The sequence below is a fragment of the Palaemon carinicauda genome, chromosome 5 (assembly GCF_036898095.1).
Source record: "Palaemon carinicauda isolate YSFRI2023 chromosome 5, ASM3689809v2, whole genome shotgun sequence".
In the NCBI taxonomy this organism is placed as follows: Eukaryota; Metazoa; Arthropoda; class Malacostraca; order Decapoda; family Palaemonidae; genus Palaemon; species Palaemon carinicauda.
Genome location: NC_090729.1, coordinates 176350283 through 176362782, shown reverse-complemented (window position 1 = coordinate 176362782; position 12500 = coordinate 176350283). Strand labels below are relative to the sequence as shown.

General features: G+C 34.0%; 1 pseudogene; it reads left to right on the top strand.

Moving 5' to 3' along the window:
- The window catches only part of LOC137641624 (neural-cadherin-like), a 306321-nt pseudogene that overhangs the window by 33969 nt on the left and 259852 nt on the right, over window positions 1–12500 (top strand).

Here is a 12500-nt window from a genome sequence, read left to right as displayed (position 1 = left end):
TCCGATATTTTTCTTAAATTCATTAAATTCATTGAATTTATAAAAATATTTCGTAAAATTCTAAACACACGCCATACACCATACACATATATATGTATAAATATGGTTTAATATTTATGTATATATGTCGCCATGATCAGCAAAGCTGTACTAGACAGGGCCACCCATACTAGGTTGGTTTGCTGTGAGTGATCACACGAATATTTCCTACCATAACCAATCAGCAGTGGCCAGTGTGACTATAAAATTTGGCCAAACCTGATGCTTTGTCCTCCATTGGTATAGAAACAGCTGCTTTTTTTTTTTTTTATCTATATACGCACTACCAAATTCATGATTAATTTCAAAATTATCTGATTTCACTCATAAAAAGTTGTTTTATTTCAAAGACTGAAAATATATATTTTTCAACTATTTATCGATGACCTTCAATGAAACCATGTTTATATTCATAAATACATAATTTCTCAATATTCATATAAACATTTAAAATTCATGGAATATGTGAAGCAATTTGAGTCTTTCCCCCTTTATAACAGCTTTTGATCATATGAAATCAATTGAATTCATTCATCACTTTATCTAGCTCATTATATTATATTTGTAGTAGGTTTTTCAGATATGGAGCTCATCAAAAACCAATTTTTTTTAAAGGTCTTTCAAATAGAAATGACTTCGAGGGTAAAATTGGTAAAGCAAACCGAAGAAATTTGATGGAAAATCGCTTTGTTGAATAAAAGTCGTGATATGTTAGCTTCTGAGATCATATCAAATTGATAGCAAAGATGATGGATAGATAAGTAATCAAACAAAATGTACCAGACAATGAATATGATGGAGTGATCCTTCCTGAAAAGAAATTCTAATAATTCATCTGTCTGGTTTCTATTAATTAGTTCATTTGTTGGCAGAGACACACTGCCAAATGAATGAGCAAAACCGCATTGTATTAAATACATTATGATTATAGACACGTCTGAATTAATCCCATTGAGTGAAAATAAGAGGACTCATCTTTTATTCAGGGACTTTAGCTCTCAAAGTCTTAATTCTACAAGTTTTTCTCCTCGTCTTTTCTTCTTTCCCCGAAGGAAAAGAAAAGGTCCGCCTGGCATAAATTTCCTCAAGGAAATTATTAATATTCATTTTGCCCTCCCCCCCCCCCTTTCCTACAAAGTTCTTTTTGCAATTCCTTGTGAAAGAATTTCCCTTCCAAAAACGTCAACTTCACCCTTCGTAAAGAGAAGGCTTCCCAGCTATCTCCAGATTCAACTTTGAATTTTCTATTCAGTTTTCCAAAGTCTTTGTTATTATTTCTCCCCGTTTTGTCAGTTCAATTATGCCATCAAACATTATTTCTTTTTGGTGCAGTCATTTGATTGTTATTTAGTGGACTTCGTATAGAGTTTGGCCTCTCCCGTTTCAATAGGTTGATTAATGAAAAGGGCTTACCATAATTCAATAGGTGAGAGTATATATATATACTGTATATATATACATATATATATATATATATATATATATATATATATATATATATATATATATATTTATATATATATATATATGTGTGTGTGTGTGTGTTTATATATATATATTTTATATAAATATACAATATATATATATATATATATTTATATATAATATATGTGTTGATATATATACACACACACATATATATATATATATATATATTTATATAAATATATATATATATATATATATATGTTGATATATATATATTTATATGAATATATATATATATATATATATACATATATATATATATATACATATATATATATGTGTGTGTATATTAAATACACACACAGACATATATATATATATATATATATATATATATATACACAGTATATATATATATATATATATATATATATATATATGTGTGTGTGTGTGTGTATGTAAAGATAGATATATATTGATTGATTGATTGATGCCAATTCTCTTTCGTGGAAAGGAAACCTGTATATTGAATATGACTAAAAGAAAAATATCGAAGCTATTTGAAATGAATGATGTAAAAAGAATTGAGTAGATGAGAATTATAAAGATTCTTCAAAAAAGTTATTAGAACATAACCAGAGATCAACGAATGGATCATATTATTTCTCGGTGGCTTGGTCATGTGGGAATAATGGAAGATTTTGTTGTAGTTATATGAGCGTATAAATCAGAAAAGTGAAGAGATAGGAAGTTCAAGAGTACATACATACATAGAGTCCACAAACGATAAGGTTGAATAATGTATTATTATTATTATTATTATTATTATTATTATTACTTGCTAAGTTGCAACCCCTTATTGGAAAAGTAAGATGATATAAGCCCAAAGGCCCCTACATGGAAAAATAGCCCAGTGAGGAAGGGAAACAAGAAAATAAAATAAACTATAAGACGAATGATAAACAATAAAATAAAACATTCTAAGAACAGTAACAATAATAAATTTTATCTATCATACATAAACTATAAAAACTTCGAAAAAACTAAAATGTAAATAAGATAGGATACTGTGACCGATTGTAACCTCAGGCAAGAGAACTCTAACCCGAGGCATTGGAAGACCTTGATACAGAGGCTATAGCACTATCCATGACTAGAGAATAATGGTTTCATTTTGGAGTGCTTTTCTAATAGAAGAGATGATTTCAGTTCGACCCGCTGCTGATGTGAAGATACAAGAAGCAACTCAATTGGAATATTTGCTAGAAAAGGACTCAGTGATTCAGCAGTTAAATGATGAATGTGGTATGTTCTGCTGTGCTGTTCCTCTATGATACTTCCCTCTGATTAAGAAAATAGTTTAATGTTGTATAAATTCACAGATATGTAATTACATAAATACACACACCAATATACTTATATATATACATATATATATATATATATATATGTATATATATATATATATATATATATATATATATATATATATATATATATATATATATATATTTCATAGTTTATATAGGAAATATTTATGTTAATGGTATTGTTCTTAAAATATTTTAATTTTCCTTGTTTCCTTTCCTCACTGGGCTATTTTCCCTGTTGGAGCCTCAAGGCTTATAGCATACTACTTTTCCAACTAGGGTTGTAGCGTAGTAAGTAATAATAATAATAATAATAATAATAATAATAATAATAAGAACCGTATGATATATATATATATATATATATATATATATATATATATATATATATATATATAGAAACATGTACATAAAGTATGTAATGTTGAAAAGACATAAAGCAACGCACACATACATAACAAATGATATGGAGAATATTATGGGGATTAACAGCAAGGGTGACCATGGAGGGTTAAAACGATACTCAAGAGTTGAAATAAAATGGCTACATCTGGCATCTTAGGAGAGATGCAGCCACCGCCCTTATAAAAAAATGAATATAATAATCACTGGGTAAGTTAAACTTCTAAAACGGGTTAAGAGGCAAAGGCTATTTGCCATAGTCGAAATCCATCTAGAGAAAGGTCAAAGAAAAAATTGCTCCAAGAGCCCAAGGTTAAGTTCCATCTAAAGATACAATATTTTCTTTTTCAAAGGTTTAAAGGTCACTCAGGAATGGCAGAGGCAAGGGATAGTAACAATGCCCTAGCTAGCAGGACAATGCTCTAGAGACTGATCATATATAAATTCACTTATGATCAGCGTCATGCCCCCTCTCCACCCAAGCTAGGCCCAGGGAGGGCCAGGCAATGGCTGCTAGTGACTCAGCAGGTAGACCTATAGGTTCCCCAAACACCTGATCCTTAGCTCACAAGGATGGTAAGGTTGCAGACACTACAAAAACTTATTGACCTTGAGCGGGACTCGAACCACAGTTTGGCAGACTGCCAGGCAGAGACGTTTCCAATAGCCCACAAGAAGATGTAGTCCCAGAGCTCGGAGGGTTTTATTTATGTTTTTGAGTGCAAAAGGTCTGTTAGTTGTTTCTATAGTCGAATTTTCTCAGAAATTCAAAAATCTATTTCTTACAAACACAGCGGTAGCCGTTTTTTCAGAAATGCACATTGAATATGGGTACCCCTTGTGAAAATGAACTTTCTCTATGGCGCCTCCCAATGTCATGCATTTCAATTTAAATGTTCATTTCCCAAATGTTAATGTATAAAGTGCCTCCAAATAATTATTTTTTGGTAACGATACCTTTCTATGATTCATTTGATGTGACTAATGTAGGATCACTTTGTTGTTTATTTTTAAATTTCAGATTATCAAAGATGCCACGGAAAGTTATTGTTAATAAGTGGTATTTAGTAATTTTCTCTTTTTCAGATTTTTACCAATTGAAATAACTTATTCTTTCTAATGTCTCAAAATATGTTTATTTTGAACATTAATATATCATAGCTTTCAATTGTTTGTAATGCAAATTAGATGTGTACACAAATAAATAATTGCGTTTTGAATTATACCAAGAAGTGGATGATAATTTAAACTACAACACAGCATTACTTATGGTGTTGCAATGAAATAGTTAAATATGCAAAGGTCATGGCCCATTGGCATAGTAGTATCTATATATTTTAATGCTATCATGCTGGCAGGAAATTGTTCTCTATGTATCCTAATCAAATTATTCATTTCATGATGACAAAGTTTACTGTCCATCATCAAAGTCAGATTCATCACTAGAGTCAAACTGAGTTTGATTATCAGTCATATCTATGTTGATGTCATCTTCTGTATCATGACTAAGAAGACGTACCACACCATTAAAACTTCACCATTAAAACTTACCTGTTATAATGACGACCAGAAAGAAAACCATTGAGGGACCCTGAGCTCAATACATCAGATTCTGTCAGTATTTCAGGACCTCCAGAGTTGTCGATCAAGTACCCCAAAGCACCAAAGAAGGCTAAAGAGATGTGAAAGGGACCAAATGCGATAAACAGGTTGTTAAATCTAGGTGCCTCCGTGGCTTGTATTTGTAATGCGAGTTTTGCCACAGCCAGATCATAGTGGACAACAATGATCTCCTGATTACATTCTCTTGCCACACGCTGGGATACCTTCATTGTTTCAGTAACGACATCCAACCTGGTTGGTGGCAAGTTGATGTTCTCCATGTAGAGTACTTTCTGTTGTGGAAGGGGATCACTGGTCAAAAGAGAGTTCCAACCTGTTCACATAGGAGTGGGCCCCCTAGCAACACTCATCATCCACAACATGTCCCTGTATTGCACTTGAGTGAAGTTTTGTGGCCGGGGAATGCTCTGTTTACGGTAATCAAACTGTCTAATTATTGCCTTCTTGTGATAAGGCTCAAGTATGGTTTCTCTTGGCAGGAGAGAACGTTTTGATTGAGCTCTTTTGGCTGATGAAGGTATTCTTGGAGCTGTTTTAGCTGATGTCACATTTTCTGATGTTAATGGTGGATCGTTTTCAGTAATTGGTATACTTGACAGGTCATTGCCTATGTGTGATGTATTTGGATGGGCGACTATCTCTGAAGAAATGTTCTGGTAACATATACCGACAGTATCATGAAGGGTTCCTTTACCAGAAAGAGTCTCACAATTTTCATCGTAATTATCCCATGCTAAGCTGGTACATAGCCCAGGTTGCTGTAGAATTCCATCTGGGGTTGCTTGCTGTCTGTCAGTTATATTTGTTGCCAGGTCAGTCTCCAGTGATTCTGCTGTATGGTAACCTATGCAGTGCCCAAAATGATTCAATATTTCCACGATGCGTCTGCTGCCAGTTAAACTTTTGAGGCCCAGTCCAAGACATATATGTTTTGTTTGTTTTATTCTTCCTCTGGATATGATAAACATAACATCATCAGCCAAAGACTGTGCTTGCCTTTTGATATGCTCTGTTGGATTGTCAGAGCCTGCAAAGAGGATTTGAAAGAATGTCAGAAGCGATGTAAGAGTGTCTATTTGATCTTCTGCTAGAGCTTCAGCAGTCAGTGGATCTGGTAGGTTTTTCTGTTTGGTCTTGGCACTGAATACAAGAGAACGAATATACAATGCTGCTTCCTTGATGTGCTCATCAAATGTTGCCAGACGTATTGGAGAATCTGGTGTGAGAGTGCGACTATAAATTATTGTGCCAGACTTATTGCTCTGCTTTGTCTGCTTCAGTGTTGGATAAGTGTTCAATATTTTCTGGCAAAGTGACAGGGCAGAATATGTTGATTCATCAAATTCCAAGCTTGAAATATACCTGCCATGTATTGAGGTAAGCAGTTCAGCACCTTTGTTTTCAATGAATGTTTTGTCAATATATTGTTTTAGCTCAATGAAAGCAGTCTTGTGTGCTTGTAATTTTTCGGATGCATGATTGGATGTCACCAGTTCTCTCTGGGCACGTTGAAGGTAAGATTTTCTGCAGGAGTGGTGATATATGACTCTTTAGAGATGAGGTCAATACCAGCAATTTTTGTCAAAAGCTGTCCATCACACAGTGTCTCTGCTGCACCTTGGATACTCTGGGCACTCGCAATGGTTTCACAGTTGCCTAGTCTTTTTTTTGACTTGTTTTTTCCTGCTGACTTTTCACTGCAGTTACAGAACAAGCATAGTTTTGGGAAAATCCCTGTGCTAGATGCTGGGTTATGTTCAATGCTGGATCGTAAGGTTTTTTCAGATGTATTTGCCTTTGCATGTAAATTGTCTGGTATGGTCTGACGAACAGCAGTGAAACTTTTATAACATTGAGAGTGATACCCATCTGTATCACCATAATAGTCAGGAAGCTTAACTGAAAAGTATTTTGAATCTTTGAATAATTTTCGCCGTGCACCATCAGCATGTTTGACTTTCTCCCATGAATCTGGATCAAATGTCTTTACCTCATCCATGCATTTTCCAGTGGTATGGAGAATACAAGAGATCTTATTTGCCATTTTCTACACTACACTAATAACCTAATAACAAATAATATTTATGCGACATCACCATTACCATTACCACCACCTTAACTACCTACGATTAACTTACTTAACTACCATTAATAAAGCCATACAACAGCTCCAGATTCAGGTAAACCTAGTAAAGCAGATTTGAAATATACATTACAAGAAAATAGGATGAATTTGCAAATAAACCCAGATAGAAATCAAGGATTAAGCAAAAGAAACTGTGGTTTACAAGAAATGTGTAAAGTTATCCAAATATCAACATAATTAACAATGCGATTGTATGCCCATTAATTAATGCATTGTTCATCTTAACTACATCATGATAGATTTCAAAATGTTTTTAAAAAACATGGTGGATGAGAAATATAGGCCACAACAGTACCCAAAACATATTGAGCGTTTCTTTTTTATATAATCTGAAAAAAAGAGAGAAAATTACAGAATTCACTTGTTAGCGACAACTTTTGGCGACATCTAGGCTTATCTGAACGAACAAAAATCAAAACAATCTAACATTATTCACACCAAATGAAGTATAATAAGGTATTCTTAACATAAAATAATTATTTGGAGGCATTATATACATTTAAATTTGGGAAATGCGCATTTAAATTAATATGTATGGAATTGCACAAGGGGTGCCCATCTTTAACGTCAGTTTCTGAAAAAACGGCTACCGCTGTGTTTGTAAGAAATAGATTTTTGAATTCCTGAGAAAATTCTACTGTAGAAACAACTAACAGACCTTTTGCACTCAAAAACATAAATAAAACCCTCCGAGCTCTGGGACTAATGAGAATCATTCACCTGCAGTAAGGACTAAGTTGAAACGTTATTCAATTTCATATTTTGATGACATTCAGAAAACCGGATATTTCACCAATATTTGAGTTCAAACTTCTAAAACCTCATTTCCTTTACAGCGATTAACAAACGCCTCAATCAAACATAGATCAAGGTTTACATTTAATTTACTGTGAACAATTCCCCTTCCAGTGATTACAAACGAAAATGTGATTGCTTTTCCAAACACTGTGATATATGAAAAAAAAAAAACTATTTGATACATCTCTTTTTAAAGAATATCAGTGTGTTGCAGTAATCTATATATTTGTATGTTTTTTTTTATTTCTCTTGGAAAACAAATAAAACGTTCACTTCCTGTAATGCATCATTAAATATAAAGAGACATTATGTTTCTCATAATCTATCTATATTGTAAATGCAGATTCTCTCCTTGAATGCCTCTGTTCTTGAGACCTGGAGATTAATTGAAGGACTAAACTATAATTAAGGACTACCTTTGAAATAATATACTATATAAAAAATCAAACTATATATCAGTTTAGTGAGATCGGTGTTACTCTTTGGACATGAGTCATGGTATGGCAATGAAACAATCTTCAATAGATTTAGTAAATTTGGGAACAAAGCCCTCAGAAGGATATTGGAAGTTAAATGGCAGGACTGGATTAGAAATGAAACTATAATCGAGATTACTCGAGTGCCGTATGTGGATGAGATCATGATGAGGGGTAGATGGAGATGGTTTGGGCATGCTCTTCGCACTCCCCAAGAGAGATTAGTTCACCAAATGAAGGGCTCCACAAGTCACTAGAAGTGTTGGAAGACCAAGGTCTACATGGCTGAGGACTATGATGTGTGAAGCAGATGACGATGAATGGAGAAGTATTGAGTTAAAAGCTCAAGATAGAGACGATTGGCGAAATCTAACCGAGGCCCTTTGCGTCAAGAGGCGTAGGAGGAGATGATGATGATGTTTATTGTGTTACACCAAATCATTGGACTTCCTATGACTGATTGATTTAAAATTTTCTGGCATCCTGACATCTAAGGTCATTGATGCCGATATCATTTATTATATACAAAAAATAAAAGAATATTCAATTAAAACCATAAAAGTTAAGATGTCATTATAGAAGCTAAATAGTTTTCAGAAGACCTATCTCTGAAATAAACCTAAAAATGCCGCTCGCATAGTAGGACACATCATGTCCAAGAATCTTGGCAAGGATGACCCTGCCATAATTTTGAACGAATTTTTTGGAAAACCATGCAAATAAACTATTTTCGCTTGGTGCCCATTACTTTCAACCTATGGGTAATGAAGTTATTAATTTTGTAAATCAAAGAGAGACAACTCATCGCCTAAGCTGTCTATTAAGGCTCCAGTGATTCGCAAACTTTTCACTACCAAGGACCCCTTTTATTTAAATTAGTTTTCCCACGGCCCCCCACCTGGATATTGAAAGTTTTATCAACTTACCATGCTGACTTGATTAACTGCATTAACTCTTCTTAGTAAAATTCTAAATAGGATGACGAATAAACCAAAATAAAAGAAGAAATACAGAAAAAACAAATTACTTTCTTGTTTTGCTGAGACCTAGAACTTTGCAGTCATATAGACGATGAATATCTTTTTCTGATTATTCAAACGCTTCAAAACAACCCTACATTTTGTTCGGAGAGATAATGTTGAAGGTCAATCCTGTACTGGACATGAATAAAACGACAATTTAGTTTCCATCCCAGGACCTCGATATTCTGTGATCCCAGCCATATTTAGCTAAGTTTTTAGTCCAGCGATTTTATTTCAAATCGCGGGATTTTCCCTTTCAATTTCTTTTTGTAAATTACATTCTATCATTTAAAAAATACCGGTAAGTCCGGATGACCTGCAGTGAAAAAGTTCAACTACAATGAAGGGTTTAGTTTCCTACAACATTCTTACACCATGACAACAAAAAATATTAATAAATATATACATCTTAGAATATACAGTAGTTAATATCATTTTTATAAACTAGTTAATTCATGATATATTGCACTTCCTAATTTTTCCCATATCTCATCTACAAAATATGTTCTTATCTATTGGGTCCAGTATGTTTGCGACTCTTGGAGAGAGAGAGAGAGAGAGAGAGAGAGAGAGAGAGAGAGAGAGAGTACTTTCAAGTTGCAATTACAGTTTTGTACCCATAATACCACATTAACAGTGGTCTTACCATTGACTAATCCTTTCTTCCCACTTTATACATCATATTTACTATTCATTCATCATATATACCGAATTAAATTTACTTCCTACCTCATTTCAAAATTATTTTGAGTGGATACTGTACATTTTCGACCAACATTATTAATTCAGAGGGAGAGAGAGAAATAGATCAGACAAAATGATATAAATATGTGTACACGTTCTTCAACACGGTTCGTATTACCTTTGAGGGACCCCCATGGGTCCCTAGACCCAAGGTTGGGAATCCTTCTCTTCTTCTATCAGCGTGCTTTTTTTCTTCTTTTTTCTTTTAAAGGACTTTGCTTTGGCTTTTGGGGTGGACCGTAGTCCTAACCGGCTACCCTGCCTGACATCTGCTATGTTTTTAGAAGGTATTGGAATGGCTGTGTTTGTGTGTGTATTAGTCTGTAACACCCACTTGCTTTCCGCAAACCTACCCGTCGATTACATACATAATCCTGAGGTGTCTACGCGGATAGCAAAGTGTCCGTCTTTCTGACTGGTCGGGTGCGGAGTTGAACCCGCGCCACAGACTTCTACGAAGTCCTAGCTTGCTGCCCAAAACCGACTAAGCCATCGAGGCTCCAGGTTGGGAATCTCTCATTAAGATAAAGTTCACAAATATCTTAGGGCACCTAAAATGTTCTGTAATAGACTCGAAGACCAACTGATCTATCTTAACATCATTACGAGAAGATAACATATTCATTCACATAAAAGACCAAATTACGGATAGCCTGTGTCTATGCGTGTGTGTGTGTGGGGGGGGGGGGGGGAAGCTGTTAATTCTGAACAAATAGGAGGAGAATGACTATATGGTCAGTCTCTAGGGCATTGACCTGCTTGATAGTGAAGTGTCACAACCCCTCCCTCTGACATTCATGAGTGGTCTTTAAACCTTTAAACCTTCAATTGCCCGTAGCATTCAAAACTGATACTCAGATCTACTTTGCCTATAATGCTCTGATATTAATACAAATTAATTGAATCTCAAGAACATTGAAAAATTAATCATTCAAAGATACAAATATCTCCAAATCCTTTGGCTCTGTCAGGCAATTCATGCAGCCCTCAAATTTAAGTAAACAGAACATCCTAGTGAACCTTGTACGATCGGTTTTGTATAGATTATAGACAATTTAGTCTACCGAGCATAAAGCATATGATAGATATCGATCACTTGCAAATCAACACCCAAGAATTCTGGGACACCAGACTACACCGGCAACCGCCAGATTCGATATCGTCTATTCACACAAATATTTCAACCAGAGAAACAGTAGAAATTGTCGTAGAAAGTTAACAATATGTGGTAACGTTGGTTTGAAAAAATGAGAATTTCCAAAGAACTATTCCTAATCTGCGAGTGGAGAATCAATTTTCGTTTAACATTGTTATGTAAGAAAACAAATAAATAGACTAGCAACGGGTAACCAAGGCTATAAATTGATCAGAATCGGATAACTAAGTCCCGGATATATTTGCAAACATAGTGTCTCACAGCGCATCGGAATAGTTGAGTATTTGTCCAGGTGAATTGGAGGGACTACAGTTCAGATGATATGCAAACAAAACATTTGAAATTTTTGCAAAAGAAAAAAGAAAACAAAACTGAAAAACACATGAATACCCTATACAAAAGTATGCAAATATTGCGTTTACAGGGAAAAAAAAATGATTACCTTGCGTAGATGTCACATTGAAGCGAAATAGAAAGGGATGGTCATCGGTCCAAAACCTGCCAATACAGAAATTGGAAATTACTTTCGATATCCTGAGGTTAAAGTTTATCCGATTACTATTATCATTATTATCAAGTTTTAATAAAATGCTATTTATTGACATTACTCGAATATTTACTTAAACACGTTTTTGCTAGAATTGTCCAACGTTGTTACACATATTGATATCAAAATTGCACTTTCCAATAATTGGTTTCCTTAAATTTATACTTTCTTTAATTTAGGCTTTGCATGAATTCCACAGTAAGATTAGTATTGAAATTACATATCAGTTAATCCCTGCAAGTTTCTACGATTAAAATTGTGGCCAGGAAGCTGTTCACAAACAAACACACAAACAGGGGCAAAACCTTAACCTCGTTCTAACTTCGTTAACGGAGATAATAATGTTCATTCTCAACCACAGAAAATTCATCAAAAGATGATATTCCCATTTCGCTATGAATTTCTAACTTGAGATAAATTGAGACCCCGTATATGATTCAATTCATATATTTCCCCTTTGTTTCTTGAAACGAACATAGTATCAGTAGATTTAAAACAAAATCTTGAAGCATTTATATCAAAGGATATTTCTAAGATGATAGGAAGGTGGAATAAGTAAATTCGCCTTTATTTCTTTAAATAAATATGGTATCAGTATATTTAAAACAAAATCTTTAAGCCTTTATATCAAAGGAAAATTCTAAGATAATAGGAAGGTATAGGCTAAAGGATTGCAGCAAATTTCAGGAAACCATGTTAATTACTCATTTCAATTTACTCTCAAGGATAATACCACAGTTGACTTGAAA